Here is a 20,294-nt window from a genome sequence, read left to right on the forward strand (position 1 = left end):
GAAGAAGAAGAAGAAGAAGAAGAAGAAGAAGAAGAAGAAGAAGAAGAAGAAGAAGAAGAAGAAGAAGAAGAAGAAGAAATACAGAGTCCCATCTGTGTTTCTCATATACTCACTGGAGCATGCTCAAACTTCCATTGGCCAGCCCATTAAAGAAAGCTGAGTGCTCAAACCTCCCCCACACCCACCTGCCAGAAACTGTGAAGAGCTACACTTCAGCACCCTTGTCACAGTTTTAAGAGTTCTCTTTGATGGCTTCCTCTTCAGTGTTTCTTTGGGGAGGGGGAAGTTGTCACAGAAGCCTTCTGTGTCTCTCATTCTCAACTTTGAGTCTTCAGCATCCAGGAATTTTACAAACTGCTTGTTAAAAATTGTTAAAAACAGAACAGAAAAAAAAAAACATTATCAACACACACACACACACACAAACACACACACACACACGAAGAAAAACAAGACAAAACAGTTTGCAGCTTAAAGTTGACCATTGTGGGAAAGTGATGTATTGCTATGGAAACTGGAGAAGCTACAAAGCAGGCTTTCTGGAAGTTTCTTTTTCTTTTGGTGCTGTTGGCACTCAAGCCAGGGGCTTGCTCATGCTAGGCAAGCGCAGTACCACCACTCTGAGTCTCCTCCCCTGTGTGCGGTGACTCATGGGTAGCTATAAAGGGGTCCGGCTACATAACGGCTGTGAGAATGTCTGATTCTGTGAGGCTCCTTGCCCACTGCAGGAGGGAGTTAGGCAAGCAGGAAACGTTTGGTTTATTGATGGAGAGAAACTGGCTGCATTCCTCTCTGATTGACATCTTGGGGGGTTCTGAATTATTGATACCCTTTCATAAAGGCGACGAAAACCCTCCATTTATTGACCAACATCTGGGCTGCATTTTCCTTCCTGAAGAAGTTGAGAGGCTGGTCCGAGAAGGATGAATAGGAATCTCAGCCACACTGGATGTGAAAGTCAGGACCCAAGTCAGAACCTTCAGACTCATTATCTCTGAGGGAGGGTGAGGGTGACTTCCTGCCAAACATGAAGCTTCAACAAAAGCCTCTTTCTCCCTTCAAGGCCCTGCTGTCAGCAGATTAGAGCTAATTAAATTAGCATAATGGAGTCCTGGCCTCTGCCCTTCTCCTTTCTGAGTTTTCTGCCTCCTACTTAGAACTTCTTGCCTGTGTCCTTAAAAGGGGGGTCAGGGACAGGGTGAGACATTGGTCACATTTTAGTTTTCCTTTTGTGGCTCAGGAAATTAGAAAGATAGGGAGGGTCACAGCTTTCATCTGGACCCCCATCCTAGGACTCCCTCCACCTAGCTGCTGGTGGTCAGCCCTTGGGGTGAAGCTATGGGATGCTGGGGAAGACGCTGGGCTGGGGGTCGGGGCCAGGGATCTGAGGCTGCCTGACCTCGGAGCTGCTGTATGTAACCAACAAGGGAACATGACAGTTCTTTGGCTGGCAGCCTTGCGTCTGCCCTTCGTGGGCCTTCCCCCGAATAGGTGCCAAAACCTGGGTATCCTTCAGAAGCAGCTTATAGTTTCTGGGATGGAACCCTCCTTCCTCGTCAGGGGCTTGGTTTTCCTTCTCGATGCTGAGGCTGTTCTTGCTCTGAGGACTGTGAGGAATCTTTGTGAGGTAAGAAAGGGCAGGGCGCGGATTGAGCATCCACGCTCTCTGCTTTGTCTGTGTGCCCTCTTCCCTGTGGCACGGCATCTGCCACGTCTCAGATGTGGAGGATGAAGCAAGTGGTCATCCAGGCAGGGTTTCCCAAGCCAGCTTCAGCAAGCATTTCCCCCCCTAAGGGTGAGTCATTCTACTTTTGAATTCCTGTGAACAGGGGCAGTGGAGTTTTTTGCTGATCTCCCAGGAACTCCTTCTGCCTTTGCTTCCTGCAGCTTTGGCTTGATGGCCCAGGTGAGTGAGTGAGCCTGCTGTAATCCGCCCAGCCTTCCCTGCTGGCCAGCAACCGGGTTGCTTCCCCCCTCCCTTCTCAGATTTCTTTACAAGGGTCCTAGGATGAATCTGTTTTTTTTTTTTTTTTTTTTTTTTTTCCCCTCTGTGAGTGGTCTACATATATGAGAGAACATAAAGCAATTTGTCTTTCTGAATCTTCACTCACCACAAGGATTTCAGCCCTATCCATTTCTGCAAGTGCCATGATTAGGTTTTTTTCTTCTTTTTTTTTTTTAATGGCCGCCTAGTCTAGCTGGTTCCACCTCCTTGGTATTGTGAAAGGTGTTGCTATAAACAGAGATATGCAAGGCATTTCTCTGGAGTGTTGGCTGACCCCTTCAGGAGTATATCCAAGAGCAATAGAGCTGAATCATAGTCAGTTTCCTGACAAACCTCCATATGGACTCATGGGAGGCACAAGCAGCTTCTGAGAATCCTCCATAGGGACTCAGCGGTGACTGTACTAGTTGACACGCTCATCAGCAGTGAATAATGTTCCTTTTCCCTATATCTTCTACAGAATTTGTTGCTGTTTGCTTTCTTGACTCAGATGAGATGGAATTTCAGACTAGTTTTAATCTGCACTCCCTGGTAGCCAAGGACATTGAATGTTTTGGAATACATATGCTGCCTGTTCAGTTCATCGACACATTCATTGACTCAACATTTGTTGCCTGAGGTACACTTGGTGACGACTTCCTCCATTCTGTAGCTTGTCCATTCACCCCATGCTTGTTCTCTTTGTTGGACGGAAGCTTCTTGATTTCATTTCAACCCTTAGGACTATTTCTTGTGCTACTGGAGTCCCGTTCAGAAAATATTCCAAGCAAGAAGACGTTGATCTAGTTTTGTGGATATTTATTGTCTACTACAGGGCAGCCAAATGACCCAGTCTGCTTGGGTAAGAAATTCTGGCCCAGCCTTGGGTACACAGATCCAACAAGGACAAGGGGAGGAACTTCCTTGAAGCAAGACTGTATAGGACATAGGCCCTCCTTTCTGCTGGAACCATGCCCTTCCAGCTTGTCTTTCAAGGACTCTGAAAGAGAAAACTACCCGCTTTTAACTAAAGCTGCTGTGCATCCCAGGGTGTGTAGAACCTCTAACCTCAGTATGAAGTGTTCGGTCTCTGACTACCACTCTAAGCAACACCAGCTAGGGTCATTTAGAAGAGGAAACAACAAGTCAGATAGTGCCTCTGCTAGATTGGCCTGTGGGCAATCCTGGGGCGCATTTTCTTGATAGATAATTGATTTAGGAGGGTCTGTCTCACTGAGGGTGGGGTAGCCCCCGAGCTGGTGGTCTTGGGTTCTGTAAGAAAGCAGGCTGAGCAAGCCATGAGGAGCCGGTAAGCAGCACCCTCTGTGGCTCCTGCGTCAGCTCCAGGTTCCTGCCTCGACCTCTTGCGCTGGCTTCCTTTGATGATGGACCATGATGTGGAAATGAGAGTGAACGGAACCCTTTTCTCCTCAAGTTGCTTTTGGTCATGGTGTTCTACCAGAGTAATAGAAACCCTAACGAGGACACCTGGGGAAGAGGGGTAGCCCCGGAGAGGAGGCAGAGTGGCCAGGGGCTGTCTAGGAAGGCACTGCAGGGGGAGAAGGGGGCTCTGCTTTGAGCTGGTGGGGTGGTGGGGTGCAGTTTCACCAAGAATTGAGACCCCTTTTGACTGTGGCACCCAAGCAGCTTGAGAGGGAGGAAGAGCTAGGCTCTGCAGGGTGCGCAGAGAACATAAAATAGGGTTGAAAGTGTTCTTTGACCTTCTTTCTTGGAAGAAGCAGAGATCCAGAAAGGGGAAGGGCTTGTTTATTGCTCACTTGGAACTAGACTTGGTGTCCTGACTGACCAAGGTCTGTCTCATCAAGCCTTCCTGGCCAAACAGTGCTACCTTCCTGCCCCAGGAAGGTAAATCAGCCATTTCTTTCTTTACTGTTAAAAGGGTGTGGGTGTCCCACAGTTTAACCACCCACCTTTAGGCAAATATTTGGATTGCTTTCAGTGTGCAACTATTAATGTCAGGAAGAAAAAAAAAACTTTAATTAAATAGATTTCTCTTGTGAAAACCCACGGTAGAGTCTGGCAGTGTCCTAGGGTCAGTGTGCGTTTTTCAGGAAACTGCAAACTGTCTCCTGGAACAGGGCCCTGGCACTGCAGGTGCTCCTTGCCAATCCTTGTCTGTGACAGGTTTCTGAGACAAGTGGCTGAGGTATCTCTTGAACATATCTAAGTGGACGCTGGCTGCCGGGTCTCCCTGCATCCCTCAGTCCCTACCTGTTACAGCGCTCTCCTGGCTGGCATACCTGGTCCCCTACCCTGAATTCTCCAGCCCAAGGTTGCTTTTCTGTAAAAGTCAGCCATTTTTGTTACCCTCTCTCTTTGTACTTTTCGCCTCCTGGCTGCTGCATCTGGTTTCCCCAACCCTGTCCCTACAAGGCACAGTTCATGCTGGTCATGTCCAGTCAGGTTTCTTCTCGATGTCCCTGCCTCTGGCTATGCTCTCCCACATAGCTATAATAAACCTTTTCCTCCACCATTCCTAGGACCAGCTATTGCCTTTCGTTTTTATTTCTGTTTTTCATTCAGTCTGCCAGGTGGTTTTCAGCTTTACCCACTTCCCCTGGGATGTCTTCTTTGCAGTGTTGGCACTTCCCTCCTGGTTAATGCTGCTCGGCCTTTTTTCATGTGCGCATCGGCTATCTACGCATTTACTTGCATGAAGTTTCAGCTCAAACCTCAGGGCTTTTATTTAAAACAAAACAAAACAAAAAACGGTTCTATAAAAAATTGAGTATCTTATAATTCTTTTGAAAGATTTCCTTAAATATTCTACCAACAAGGCTTTCTTGGCTAGGTTGTAGCCATTTCCTCAAGCTCTGCTCTATGTATGGAGCTGGAGATACAGACAAGCAATCCAATAATTATAACCCTGTTGGATTAGTATGGTGCATGTCTGGTAAGAGGATAGCAGCAATCCTAACGTGTCTTGGGGGAGAATGATGGCTTTCCAGGAAAGGAAGGGTTAGCTGTGTGTGTGGAGGCAGAGGGCAGACAACTGCTTGAGTAGAGGCTTGTTCACGTGACTTTCAGAGCTACGGGTGGTCGGATCTGCTTTGAGCACTGGGGTTTGGAGCAGATGGATGTGCTCTGTAATCCCAGCGCCCTGATTACTGCCTGTGCGCTCCTGTTTGTTCTTACATCCATTTTGTTTTGAAATAATTACAGAATCCACAGAAAGCTCCACAGGTGGGTCGGAGAGGTGGAAAACAACTTTGATTTTTGCCAGCGGGCCCCATCTTGTGTAATTACAGGATGTTGAGAAGGGCGGGCTCCTGAAACCGCTGTCCTGAGCCTGCAGTGCTCAAATGTTCTCTGCGGAATCCAGTGCATCCACTGCTGCGATTGGGACTCAGCAGTGTTCCATAGCCACAGAGAGCCTCCCTAGCACTCTGCCTGTGTCATCCCAGCGGTTCCTCCCCATTCTCCCCTTGGATCATTGTCTCATACAATATGCAGTTGTTCGAGATGCATTTTTGGCATTCCTTGTAATCCCTCTCCACCCTGCCGCCATTGCCGACTCTATCACTAGCCGGGTACCAGTCCGTAGTATTCAGTGGATGTACGGCACCTAACCCGTGCGTTTGTCACCTTTCTGCTGTGACGAAATAACTGTGACCAGAAGCGAGTCAAGGAAGAAAGTTTGTTTTGGCTTATGATTCCAGAGGGTCAGAGTTGGTACTGGTAGTTATGGCAGCAAGGCGCAGGCGTGCTGGCAGGAACATCCCAGCCACCCAGAGGAAACACAGAGTGGACTGGAAGTGGGGCGAGGCTGTGAACGCGCGAAACCTTCCCTTGGTGACATATGTTACTCCAGTAAAGTCACTCGTAGAGGTTCCATAGTTCCATTGCCTCCCCAAACGGCTGCCAGAGGTTTAAATGCCTTAGCCTGTGGGGGACTAATTACTCTTGTTCAAACCACTGTACCCACTGAAAGATAGTTTAGTCGTTCCCAGGCTTTGGGGTGTTGAAAATAGGGCTGATGTCGGCAGCGCACAGGCTTATGTGTGAACATGAAGTTGTTTGTTTGTTTGCTTTCTTTTCCTTTCTCTGGGACAATTGCCCAGGACTAGAAACAGTCGGTTCTATAGCAAACGTGTTTTTCAGTTTTTAAAGAGGCTGACAGATTGTTTTGGAGAGTGATGACTCATTTCACACCCTTCGTACCTTCCTGCCCACATCGAGTAGCGCCGGCTTGCTTCCTCAGCTGTGCCAACCATGCTGGGGTGGCCTCTTGTCCCTTACTGCTTGTTCTTCAGCCTGAGAGTGACATACATGTCCCTCTCGGGTCTGAAACTGGACCTGCCTGTAGTTAGAGCCTGCTGTGCCCTCTGCCAGGGAAGCAGATGGGTCGGGTGCTGTCTTTCCTCTTCTACCTTGTCCAGAACCTTGTCCACGTCGCCTCTTTGTTCTTTGATATGGTTCATTGTTCTGGGTGGCTAAGGAAGAAGATATTTCATAGAGCTGTGTAGTTTTCCAGGGAGGACTTTTCCCCCCCTTTTCTGTGCAGATAAGCAAACAGCCTGCAAGTGCTTTTTTTTTTTTTTTTAATGAATTTTATTTTATTTTATTTACATTTGTGTTTTACCTCCATGTATGTCTGTGTTTTGCCTCTAACTATATCTGTGTGAAGGTGTTAGATCTCCTGGAATTGGAATTACGGACAGTTGTGAGTGCCATGTGGGTGCTGGGATTTGAACCAGGGTCCTTTGGAAGAGTAGCCAGTGCTCTTAACCACAGAGCCACCTCTCCAACCCCCTACAAGTGCTTTTTACTGTGCACCCAGCCTGACCCTCCCTGGTACCAGTGTACCAACATCTGTGCCTCTGGATCTGTCCCCGGAGGAGTGTTTTCTCAGTTTCTTGGTCTGACATTGCCAGTGGCAGCTGCCCATTTTCAGGCTCACCTTAGACTCAACGTTTTCTGCCCTTTCCGCTTCTTAGGTAGAGAGGCTTCTGCACTCTGGAGCAAGAACATCAGCAATTAGCAGTGACAGTGTGCTCATGTTAGGGGCACTGAGTGTCCTGTTAATTCACTTCATCTTCACCACAGCTCTAAGAGGCCGCCCGGTTTAAATATGTGAACCCAGAGGAGCAGCCATTTTATAGCTAGCAAGTAGGTAGCGATTGCAACCCTAGCAATTTGGCAGCCACCTTGTTTCTACTCTACCTGAGCACTAGCTAGATTTGTGATGAGGAACTCACAAGGAGAGGGAGTTTTCTGCCAGTTTTTCCTGGAGCAGGGACAGTTTGGGCTAGAACAACAGAAAACAGGGTTGATGGGAGTGAACGAATTTCCAGAGAGAATGGGAAATTCCTTGGAGACCTGATGGGACCCACTCTGCAGAGGTGTGAGTGGAGGTTAGGTTCCAAATGCCACACCTACCTGAGAGATGCAGTTTCTGAGCCTGCTATGTGCTTACACCCCCGTTCATACACAGCTTGGGGAGAAGCTGACCTGGGGGATGTATGTGACCTCAGTAGTGCTAAGATTCTCATCCACTGGCCTGGCAGAGGTAACCTTGAGTGTGAGCTTTGGAAACCACCATCCCACCCCTCCTACTTCTGCCCATCAGGAATGGCTGGGAAGGAGTGTGGCCAGTCTATTCTGACCAGTCTGGGTTCTGGTACCCTTCCCTCTAAAGACTAACAGCTTTAAGGATAACAGCTTCTTCATGGAAGAGAGGAAGACAGATTGGGGGTGTTGGGGTGAGTGGCCTGGGAGAGTGTTTGCTCTCTCAATTTGTACTTGGACTTGTCTGCCTCTTCTCCAGGTGCCCCCTGCGTGAACACACAGGGCAGGGCTGCTGGAAGAAAACGTAATGGGTTTTTCAGGGTGGCCACTCATCCTATTTACTCCTTTGGTGGCGCATCTTGGATCTGTGCGGGCCACCACGAACACGGGAGCCTGGTTCTAGCCCTCCTATGTACTGTCTAAAGAGAGAGACTGAAATACTGATACCAGCAAATGTGAAGTTACAGATTGTGTGCAGGGAACTCCGAGGCTGTGTGATTGAGCAGTCTGAGAGACTGGACGCGTCTTCAGGAAGTGATTCTGACCTGGGGCTTAGCTGTAGGCAATAGGCAGAGTCAGTCCTTGGGTGATGTTCAGGAATGTGTTGGTGCTTGGTGCTGGGTGATGGCTGTAGCCTGCCACATTGCCATTCAGGACCTTTGCTCCTCGTCACAGACTGCTCTATGCGGTTACCCTCGTCCAGCTTTTCATCCTCTGATGGACCTGTGGGTACTCGAGGACTCTGAGAGCGTGCCCTCAGGGCTAGCCATCTTTTTCTGTTGCGGAGTGTGCCTCTGACTGTGTTCTTCACTCTGCTGAATTAGCAATTAGCAGTCCTGATGACCAGGACTCATGCGGCAGAAGGAGAAAACAGACCCCACAAGCTGTCCTTCGACTTCCACAGAAACGCTGTAGTTCATGCACCCACACATATATTCACAAAACAAATACGAAACGCTATAGTTCATGCACCCACACATATAGTCACAAAACAAATACGAAGAAAATAGACGTGTGTGTGAGATAGGAAGGGAGAGAGAGGAGAAAGAGAGAGAGATGATTTTTTTTTAAAAAGTTGCTGAGTTGTGCAGCCATTGTCCCAATCTATTATCGGTGTTGGGTAACCTTTCCAAGCAATAGAATATTTTTTTATTTTGTGTAAGATTAGTTCTGCGCTTCCAGCAGGAGGATTTCAGTCATTAATTAAATTACTAATTAGTTGATATTGATTGATTAAATGGTTGTTTCCTGAGAGCCTGCTGAAGCCACAGTTGGGCTAGGCACAAAACCGAATAAAGAAATAAGCAGGTGCCAATGGCTGCTTTTCTGCAGCTGGCCAGCCTCTTGTGGAAGGCAGGCTTAACCTTGACTGGGCTCTCTGGCTTTCCGGTGTGGAGCTGCGGCGGCTGCCGGGCCGCTGTTTGTTTTCTGCCCTATGACTCTGTTTGTAGAGCAGGTAGAGAGGCCTTGTTTCTGCAGTCCCTTGTGGTGTGCTCAGTTACTGGCCCAGCAGCAGGAACAAGATGCTTCCCACATCTGTAAATAGCTTGACGCATTGGCAGGCCCGGCTGCATGATCTCTGGAGGGAGGAAGAGATGGTGAGCTGATTACAGTGCTTGGATTTGACAGGTGGCATTGAAGACATCTGTCCAGGGTAAATGAAGAGCCTGTGGCCAGTGAGGGGCCCTAGAGTCTAAGGGTCTACGGATTCAAAGGCTGGTGCTGCTTGGTGGCTGGGGAGCAAGGCGCTCCCTGGACTGCGAACAGAGTGGCTTAAACACAGGGATTGTTTTAAGTGTCTGAGGTACTGTTTGATTATTGAGGGTGACTTCATCTTGTCCAGGTGAGGCATCTGAAACGGAGGTTGGTTAGGAGGCTGTGGTGAGGGTTGTGAAGGTAGGCAATGGGGACCAAACTTGTGCAAGGGGAATGGAACACAAGGTGTGGATGGGAGTGAAACTCTGCTAGGTGAACGTAGCCAGTCTCTCCTCTGTCCCCATGTTCTCCTCAGCTCCAATTCTGCCCTAGCCAGCTGTGCTGCTCCTGACCTTTGAACTCTGCCTGTCCTCATTTGCACCAGCAGCTTCTCCATACCACGTCTCTCTCCTCTCCCCAGCAAGCTTTCCTTGCACTTCTTGTCTCTCTTATCCCTTGCTCCAGGGTATACGTGTGTGTGCGTGCATGTGTGTGTGTGGTGTGTGTGTATGTGTGTGGTGTGTATGTGTGTGGTGTGTGTGTATGTGTATGGTTCATGTGTGTGTATATGTGTGAATGTGTGTGCATGTGTATGTATGTGTGTGTATGTTTGTGTGAGTGACTGTGTGTATTCATGTGTGTGGTGTGTGTATGTGTGTGTGTGTATATACTGTCCTATTGAGCAAGATTGCAGCACAGAGAGATTTCCACGAGAGTGCTCAGCTGTACCCACATTACAGAGGTGAATGAGGTGAGCCTGAGAGGTCAGGCCCTCAGGGTTATAATCAGGTTCAGATAGGCTTCTGCTATCCATAGGTGCCAATCTGAGCTTCTACAACTGACTGAGTTTCTCTTTAAATCTGAGTCCTAGAAGTTTCCGTTGTCCCATCCCTGTTCTGGTCCTGGAGACAGTGGTCCTGGGAGGCTGGCGAAAGCTGTGGTCTGCTAAGCACGGATACTCCAGAACTGCAGAGCCGAGCTGCTTCAGAAGCTCCGGAAGCTGCATGGAGGTCACACTTCTCCCTCGTTCCTACCCGGAGTCAGGGCTCCAGAGCTGAGCTGTCCAGAGCACAGATTAGATCCAGCTAGTTCAAGATCCCCAGGAGATGTGGCCAGTTGTTCTGTACCTTGTCCACCTCTGTCCAGCCTTTTTCTTCTCCCCAGAACTAAAGATAGACTTGATTGACAGTTGGCTCTGCTCTGTATCATGTAAGAAGCCCATTTATGAGGTGGATGGCTGTTTTCATGCATTGCGTCAGGGTGATGGATGGTGTTTTGCATACATCACATTCTTAAATGAACCTTTAAACTATGCGGCATCATTCCAAATCTTCCTGCTGAGGAAACTGAGGCTGGAGGGGCTGATTTCAGTTATGTGTTGCCTGTGCTGTGGGTGCAAAGCCTGGGTTTTTCATCTTGTCTGCCATCCCACTTCAGTTATTGGTACTTACTGAGCACTGTCGTAACTGCAGAGACCTTGTGAATAAGAGTCCTTCGAGCCCCTCACCCCAGGGTGCTCCCCCATGTCTCCTGTCTCAGGCAGCTGTGCTGTTGGGGTTTGCTATTGCTAAGAAGTCACAGAGCTGGATTCCCCTGCGCCTGGCCTTCACAGCATTCCCTGGAAGCCCACAGGTGAGGGCTATGACTGGGCCCCTCCCTCTGACCCCTAGCTATTTCCCTTAGCCACGCCCAGAGAGCCCTGAGTCCCTCCTGATAAAGATGAGTTGCCGTGGCCACCACCGCCCTCAGCCCCAGTGAGAATTTAGACGCAATTTTTTCACTTGCCGTTTCAGACTGTTTGCCAGAGTTTGCGGAAAAATGCCTGTATTAGTAACGCCCTCACTGGGAACAGCTGAGGCTGCCAGGCCGTCATGTGAGACCTCTGAAAAGGACTCAGCGAGAGGTCTAGAGCGCTGCTGGATCCACTGGGTCAGGGGGAAACTTGATCCTACGAAGAGCAGGGGGAAAAGGGGGAGGCAGAAAGCATTTGGAAGCATTCCTCTGTCTCCCTTAGAGACAGAGCAGCCCTCGCCTCTGGGCGCTGACTCCACTCGCTCCCTGGTGGGGCTCTTTGAAGCTTCACCAACATAAAAACAAAGATATTAGTAATTAGTTTAGCAACAGGGAGGCATGGCTGCTTACAGCACCACTTTGAATGAAATTAGCTTTAGTGCTCAGAACTAGGCTGTGTGTGTGGGGGGCCCGTGTGTGTATGTGTGTCCCTGTGTCCTTGTGACTGTGTGAGAGATCCTTTCAAAGATGAGAAGACGGTTTCTCATTCAGGCATATGAAAGTAATAAAGGGCAAACCCAGGGCTGTTTGGGTTCTTTTCAGGACCTTGGTGCCTCTAGATGCACACTGACGTTTCTCAGGTTGTCCGTGCACTTGGTCCTGTTATGAGTTTTACGTGAGCTCCTGAGCTCTAACAACCTGGGAAGAGAGACAAAGATCCAGTGTCCTCTCCTTTCAAGTCCATGTTTGGGATCTAACACAAATGAGGATAAGGTTTAACCAGGTTTCCGGAAGTATGTGTAGCCAAGCAATCCTGGACAAGATGTGATTTCCCTTAGCTCCAGTCTCCTCATGAGACAAGTTTCTCTTCTGCTCATCCCCAGGACCTCAGCCTTTTCTTTCAGTGTGAGATCCTTGAGGGGGAAATTCAGGGTTCATGAGGTGCACTGTTTCTGTAGTCTGACAGCCAAAGAGACAGCCGCAAGTGTCCCTTCAGAATGTCCTCATTGGTCTCAGGGAGGTTACAGTCTGCTTTGGGTCTCATCTCTGTCACCACGGCTAAGCCTGCCCTTCCTATGCGGACTTGACTGAGTTCAGCATCACCTGGTCTAGGGATGCTGGCCAGGAGTAGGAGAAGACGGGCTACAGCTTGTCTGCTGCCTGCTGGAGTGCTGCCTTGATGGCACTTCACATTCCACCAAAGCTCATCACAATAGGACCAGTGGTTCTCCACCTTCCTAATGCTGTGATCCTTTAATAGAGTTCCTCATGTCACCCCCAACCTTTAAATTATTTTCATTGCTACTTTATAACTGTAACTTTGCTAATGTTATGAATCATACTGTAAACACTTTTTGAGAGAGAGGTTTGGCAAGGGGGCTGTGACCCACAGGCTGAGAACTGCTGGTTTAGAGAAAACAGTATCTTGATGTCCCTTGCTTGGGGTGGAGCCAGTCATCCCTGGAGCAGAGGCCTCCTGGTAGCCCATCACTGAGCCCCACACTCTCCCAGCTTCCCCAGCTCTGAGCATAACCGGGCCATCTGTGACCCAGTTTTTGCTTTGCTGGCCTCAACTAGGCTATACCTTGCTCTGTCTGGCGAACTCCTATTTATCCTTCAAAACAGGGTAAACCTTTTTTGACTTCCTCTAGGAGAACTGGCAGCACCCCGGCCTGTAGTTCTTAAAGCTTCACACAGGTTTGTTTGTTTCTTCTACCCCTAAGGCCTGAGCAGCAGAGATTGGATCCTTTTTGTTCTTGACTCACACTGACTTGGGACACATCTGTGTACAAGAGGGGATGAGGGCCGATGAATAAGTCGCACACTAATGTGTCACTCACAAGTGGTCTACCTTTTATCAGAATCCTAGGCTGAGCTGTTGCTCGAGAGGCGAAATGGTGAGCTGGTTGCTCTGAAGGCCAGGCATAGTACCCAAAGTCCTCGGGCCCTAACCTGGGTCCCCAGTCCTCAAGGGTCCTATCAGGGGTGGTAGAGTGGGAGTGATTGCGCAGACAGTGAAGCATGGGTTCCTCAGGCAAGACTCACAGACTCTGGCCAGTCTGCCTTCCAGGACAGGAGCCCCATGAGGCAGGGCTGAGTACAGACTTGGAGGAAGAGTGGGCGTCCTGGTCACTTCCCAAGGGAGTTGGGGAGAAGCGTGCAAAGTGGGATAAAAGCAGTGGCTACAGGAAACCCAAGTCAAGCTTCCCTTCCTCCCTGTGGCACTCAGGGGTACTTGCTGGGTAGTGCCACTCCCTAAGAGCAGCTCTTGAGGAAGCAACACGAACTGTGTCCAAGCCTCAACTTGGACCCAGTACTGCTCACGTAGGCCTTTCTGCCCCGCTGGCGTCCTGCCCATCTACATTCTTCTACGGCAGAGGCTTCTGGGAGGTCCTTAGTGTAGCGCTTTGTATTCTGCACATGGCCAGGTCTGAGTTTAAGCCCCGGTCTCAGAGACTCTTAATGGCTAATTAAGGCAGCTCTGAGAAGAGCAGGAAGGACATTATTGTTTGCTGAGGTCCTTGGGCCGCCACTGATTCTGACTAGAGTTTTTATGAGCTGGGCATTGCAGAGTGTGGCACGTGACCATTGCCTTGTTAGTGACTCCAAATCCCCTGTAAGTAGATGCTGGTGACACTGTGAAGTCACAGATGCATACTTGAACCACAGCAAAGTTAAGCTAACTAGAGTATGAGTGAAGGACGTTGCTGTGCTGTGGACAGCTGTGCCCCTTCTTAGCTGCTGTGCCATTGCCTGCCAGTTGTCCGGTCCTAAGACTCCATGGGTCTCTTGTTAAAACTTAACCCAGATGGGAAGGAGGGCACTCTGTAATAACAGGATTCTGTTTTAGAAACACTGTTTGATGACTTCTTGCCTATAAGGGCATGGCTCATGGTGGGCCCTCATGTAAGCTCTTAAAGAGGATGTAGGGTCTGGATTAGTGAGCTGCCATCCCGAAAGTCTAAATCCATAACTATTTGTGACTAGAATGAACTCTTTCCTAGTCCCGACCACTTGGGGTCAGGCTGCCGTGACCTAGGGGTGCTGACCAGGAAGCTTATTCTGCAACCCATATTATTCTATGTGTGCAGGCCCTCCCCCCCTCCCTCGTGAGGGGCTCCGAGTGCAGCTGCAATACAGAGCAAGGCGGAACACTGGACTAAACAAGGGGCGTGACATCTCCACATGAGAAAGAAGAAAGTGTCAGACTTTCAGAGCAAAATGAACATAACAGTGTATTGGAGCAGCGGGGCAGCACAGGAACCAGAGAAGGCCAGTGAGTTTTCCCGGACTGATCAGGAGTGAGACAGGCAAGCATATCTGCCAGGTCCAGGTACAGACCCTTTGTGAAGGTGGTCACGAAGTGTGTGATTGCTAACGTCCTTGTTTGCAGTCCAGTGTTTGTACTAAGTAGGATTTCAGGTCTGTTTACCCAAGAGCTCCAGTTTTAGAGGTAATAGTTACCAAAGAAATTGGCCTCGTTGCTTTGACAGGAGTGCGTCAGAGGCTACAGTTGGATAGGTGGCTTCCCGCTGCTTCAGGTCCTCCGAGGCTGCCCAGATGTGCATAGGTTCTGGGCCTCTGGTTGAAGCCATGCCACTAGTAGACTAAAGCATTCTGCTCTCAGTGACTGGTGGATAGAGCCTTTCTAACTCATCTTTGTTTAAGTTCTCAACTTGTGCGGTATTAGTTACAGAAGATTGTAGTGAGAATTGTGTAATTTTGGTTTCTTTTGAAAACACAGAAATGGGGCGGTGGTGGCGCACATCTTTAATCCCAGCAATCAGGAGGCAGAGGCAGGCCGATCTTTGTGAGTTCAAGGCCAGCTTGGTCTACAGACAGACAGCCAGGGCTACACAGAGAAACCCTGTTTCAAAAAACAAAATCATTCAATCAATCAGCCCCCCCCCCAAATGTTATGTAAACATGTTTTTGTTTTAATCCCAGGTGTGGAGATATGGGGCTCTTCACAGCAGGTGACTGATTTGCCTCATGTTCTTGTCAGGATGTTGCTTTGCCAGCTGCAGATAGTTTCTGCCGGTGTGTGACATTTGGAATTCTGGGAACTTTTCAGAGGAGATATAAGTGCTAGGGCCCCCTGGGGAGGTTGAGTTGCTGTTGTTGGCTTGTTGGTGGTTGGATGCCATTGGTTGCTGTTTGTCAAGTTGTCATTGCTCAAAGAAACAAGAAGAAGAAATTAGAGATCCTGCTGGGGAAGGTCAAACTTGCCCCAAGGAACTGGTTGCCTCTAATCAGCAGGAAAATAATGTCACTCTTTTCCCCCTCTAATGTTTTGTTTTGTTTTGTTTTTCTCTCCTATCTAGTGTTAGGGGTTAATAAGAGTGGAGAAGGGTGGAAGGGAAAAAGGAACCCATAAAATAGCAAATACCAGCTCCAGAAGATACTGAGGGGAGTTTCCCCATCAGAAACTGGGGTCCATCTTCTACCCTAGACCATTTTCTGTTTCCAACTGCATACTTGAGAAAACTTATCAAAAGCTTCCTATAGCATAGGAACACTGTATAGGGTCCTGGTGTAGCCGAATGAAGCCCATGGAAAGAGCTTCCTCAGGTATTTCCATCCCAAAGATCCAAGATGACCTGGGAGTTAGGATCCACTAGAACTTTTTTTTTCTGAACACTCACAGTGTTCTGGATCCTTTCTCACTTAATCCTCACACCAACTCTGTAATCCTGGTCATAGAGTTCCTGTTGTATGAACAAATTAGCGGAGACCCACAGAACTGACCTTGGTTGTCTTAGGTAACCATAGTGCCATAGGGTGATGAATGGCACTGGTCTTCACACTGAGGCCTCTGTGCCTTATAGACTAGAATGACTTCTGCCCATGTCATTTACTGTAATGTTAGCAAGTCTTGCTTCCTTGGGTAAGAAGGAAACTAGGGATTAGTTGCTCCGATTGGTATGAAAGAGTGAATCTATGAACAGATCGAACTGGGGGCGTGATGGGGGTGGAGATGGGGTGGGGTCCACGCACACACTGGAAGTCATGCTCACATTTGAGATGTGGCTCTGATGCCTGCAGCAGAGATGGAGTGCTGGTATACGGGTCTCGGGGGTTCTCCTGTGCCTGTGGTAGAATGAGAATGGTCCCCCATACGTCCATATGTTGGAATGCTCAGTCCCCAGTTAGTGGAACTATTTGGGAAGGATTAGCAAGTGTGGCTTGTTGGAGAAGGCGTGTTATTGTGTGTGGGCTTTGAGGTTTGGGCCCTCCAGGCCCAGCCTCTCTCTCTCTCTCTCTCTCTCTCTCTCTCTCTTTCTCCCTCTTTCTCCCTCTGCCTGTTGCCTCTGGATCAGTTGTAAATTCTTAGCTGCCATTTCAGCACCATGCTTACCAACCTGCTGCTGTGTTCCTTTCTAGCCTCCTGAGTATCTGAAATTATAAACATGGATCACGTGGGCCTGCTAGGTTTCCTTTCTAATTTAAACGATGTTAGTATGATTAGGATTGTCAATTGTGTGCACACACCTGAAATCCCAGTTCTCAGGAGGCTAGTTCAAGAAAATCATGAGTTCAAGGCCAGCCTAGGTTACACAGTGAGACCATGTCTAGGGGGAAAACAGTGATTTAAGTAATATGTCAATAATGGGAAAAGAAAGACATGGGAAGCAAATTTCCAAAAATATTTTCAGGCCACAAATAGCACATTCTGACCCACTGATATGGACTTAACAACCTTTCTGGGTTTTCTGTAAAGAAATAAAATACGGGAATGGCCACTGTGAGCCAGGAGGACTCTGGGTCAGGATGACTTGAGCTCAAGGTCAGAAAGAAGAGTCAAGATCCCATGTTTGCCAAAATATAGTGAGGTGAGGAGAGTGAGGAAGGCTCACCCTGGTGGTCAGGGTGACAAACACCAGCTGCCTAGTTGTCTCAGGATAGCCCTAGGAGGTAGGTATAAGAGCTGCTGAGTGTCCCCGAGATCGCATTGCTACAAAGTGGAGGAGCTGGGTTTAAACTCAGAGGGGACACATGTGTAGCCTGTGGAGGAAAACGTAACCAACAGATCAGCAACGTCCCAAGTAACGCACACCTTCTGGTGCTCCTTCTCACCCAAACACATCTGCTCAGGCTGCCTGCTCCGTTTGACCGTCTGATCTGGGTTTCCACTGTTTGACCCCAGAACTGTTTCTCTCTGGCTCCTTATTTTCCACTGAAAGCAGCACCACCCTTCTAGTTGGGGTGCCCCAACCCTGAAGTCATTCAGACTCTTAGTTTGCAGCCACATCGAGACACCGGGTGTGCTTTCAGGCCACATGGAATAAACATTCACATCTTACCAGCGCTGCCGCAGACAACCTAGTCTAAGCCGCGCTGCTGTGTTGCTTCCTGTTCTTACGTAGTTCTCGCATGGTTCTTCCTGTCCCTTGAGTGGTTCTGGTGGCTTTCAGTCAGAGTGGGCTGTTCCGGTGCTCATGACGACCTTACTGTGACCACAGGGTGCACAGATTCTGCTCCCTGTCCATACTTTGAGGCGGCACCTCCTCCTTCTTCTTACCTTCTTGCTCTCTATCTACCAGACACTGCTCAGAGCTTTCCACAGGCCCTTTCCTCTGTTTCACATGTTTGCCTCAGGTGCTGCTCTAGGGCATTCCCTTCATCACATATCCCTTTCCTATGATGCACCTCTGATGTTGTTTCTTTTGTGTCTCCTGCTCCTAGCTAGACTAGAACATTGTCAGTGTGGTGGCTGTCATCTTGTTTATCCTGTTCTAAGCACTAAGAATTGTGCCTGGTGCGTAGTAAGTAGGTTAATATGTATAAAGTGTGTGTGTGTGTGTGTGTGTGTGTGTGTGTGTGTGTGTGTACACATGTATGTGCCGGTATGTGTGCTACCTGCGTGTGAACATGTATATGATTAATTTGAGGATTTTATGTACATTAGTGTTTCGCCTGCATGTATGCCTGTATGAGGGTGTTGGATCCCCTGGAATAGGAGTCACAGACAGTTGTGAGCTGCCACATGGGTGCTGGGAGAACCCGGGTCCTCTGGAAGAACAGCCAGTGCTCTTACCCGCTGAGCCATCTCTCCAGCCCAATGTGTGTGTTTAAAAAATGAGTAAATGTAGATCTACAGTTTAGGCACTTTCAGGGGACCGTCTGCGGGTCTGGCTGCACGGATATAGGAATCTTTATGCAAGAGATAGACTGAAGTAAGCATTCCAGGCCAGCAAGTTGCTGGTCACCATGAATGCAGAGGTGGAGGTGGGTGGGGTGGGGAGATGTGGAAGATGCATAGGGAGGGAAAATGTGGAAGATTCCCAGAAAGAATTGGAGGGACTGAAGTAAGACGTGGAGTTACCCCCAGGGGTAGGGGGTGTCTCTAGATTTTGCTATTAGAAAAGCAATTTCAGTGGAATGATGTGAGTTAATTTCAATTATTTGAGGGAAATGGGGAAGTGTTCTAAATTTAGAATACCCTGCTGTAAAATTGAATCTTTTTCTTTAGCTGTGAGGAAGTCCTTGGGGGAGGTGAGTACATCGTGAACAGATAACATGCAGTCTGACTTAAGAAACAGCATGCCGATTACGTCTGGAAATTTGGTCCGTGTTGAATAGTTACTACTCAGTTCAAGGCCCCGTCACAGTGCTTGTCACACAGTGAGTCCCTGAGAAAAAGTGTTGAGCCCATTAAATATTGTAGAACTTAGAAGCAGGCCGCTGTATCGACACCAACAAAACTAGTATCTAATGGGGAGGGCTGGTTCTGTGGTGCTTTCTTGCCTTAGCAACACACTCCTTTGTCCCTTGTGCATTTCTATGTGGTTTTATTAGCTTCCTTTTTTTTTTTTTTTTTTTTTTACTGCACAGTGGTTATGATTTTGAGAGATAAATCTCCAGGAAGCTCACTTTCGTGACAAGAATGCTGTTTTATCCGTGTCCTGCAATGACTGTGAGAGAACTGACAATCAGTTTAGGGAAACCAAGGGAACGAGAGTTTCCCAAACATGATGGGATCATCTTGGGACTCAGGTCAGAGGCTGGCATCAAACCAGCTACACCTTGCAGCAAGCTGAAAGGTAGATTTAGGTGACCTATGGTATATTTGTTTGTGATTTGATGAAAAGAACAATGGGGAGGAAAGGACAGAAAAAATTACAAGGAAACTATGACTTGCAAAGCATGTTTGAACCTCAGCCCCTGATCCCCGGACGCCTTTAAAAAATTGATGTGCTGAGAATGCAGATCTGGTTCCCCAGTGGTAGCAAACAACACAGTATTGGCAGATGTCCTGGGAGAAAGGAGAACTGCTCAGCTTCTATTTTAATCTCATCGTCTTTGGAAAAGAGACAGATCATCAGACAGCACAAGAACGAGTGAGAGAAAGAAAAAAAAAAGAAAAAAAAAAAACAGAAGAAAACCAAACTCCAGAACGATGTTGTATCTTATCTCTCCAGATCTGTGCGAAGCCTGTGCACAGCTTCCTACCATGCTGGCCGGCAGAGGAGACTGTGTCAGAGTTTGAAGCAGCCTACTCAAGGTTGCATGGCTACCAATAGGGAAAGAGCAGGGCATACCACAGGGAGAGCAACTTGAAGAATGAGTCTAAGAAACATAGGTGCTTAAAGCCAGCTGGTTCCCTGGCAGCCAGCTCAGTGTCTCACTCTTAGGAGAATCTTGAGAAATATTTGTTAGTAAAAGGGATCATTAGGCTCTGGAGAAAACTTCTGGGCTTTTATTATTTATTCATCTATTGTTTGCTGAAGTTTATTGGGAGTACTCCTGGTCTTATGGAGAATGAAGGATAGGGAAAGAGGAAAATACCTTTTTTTTTTTTTTGAGGGCTGGCTGTTGAGACAGGGTTTCTCTGTGTTAACAGAGCCCTGGTTGTCATGGACTCACTTGGTAGGCCAGGCTGGTCTCGAACTCACAGAGATCTGCCTGCCTCTGTCTCCCAAGTACTGGCATTAAAGGCATGCACCACCACCCCTGGCTCAGAGGAAACTACCTTTTCAAAAGAGACATTGGAAGAGACATTGGTAGTATTCAGTAGTGATTGCTTTGATGTTTACGGGCATTATTGTGATTGAATAAGTATGTGCCCACTGACTCTGCATGCCCGCATGGGAGATGTAGACGCTAATGTTGGAAATGCTACAGCTTTTCTCTAGTGAAGATGTCTTTGTATAGGTCAGGGATGGTGACACACACCTTTAATGCCAGCACTTGGCAGTTAGAGGCAGGCAGATCCTTGTGAGTCTGAGGCTAACCTCATTTACAGAGAGAGTACCAGGACAGCCAGGGCTATGTAGGGAGACCCTGTCTCAAACCAAACCAAACCAAACCAAACCAAACCAAACCAAACCAAACCAAACCAAACCAAACCAAA

General features: G+C 48.2%; 1 protein-coding gene across 2 annotated transcripts in view; it reads left to right on the top strand.

The window, feature by feature from the left end:
* The window catches only part of St6gal1 (ST6 beta-galactoside alpha-2,6-sialyltransferase 1), a 127,383-nt gene that overhangs the window by 30,811 nt on the left and 76,278 nt on the right, over positions 1 to 20,294 (top strand). The gene's annotated exons all lie outside the window — the stretch shown is intronic.

This window comes from Psammomys obesus, unplaced genomic scaffold (assembly GCF_907164565.1).
Source record: "Psammomys obesus unplaced genomic scaffold, mPsaObe1.curated_primary_1811, whole genome shotgun sequence".
Classification (NCBI taxonomy): Eukaryota; Metazoa; Chordata; class Mammalia; order Rodentia; family Muridae; genus Psammomys; species Psammomys obesus.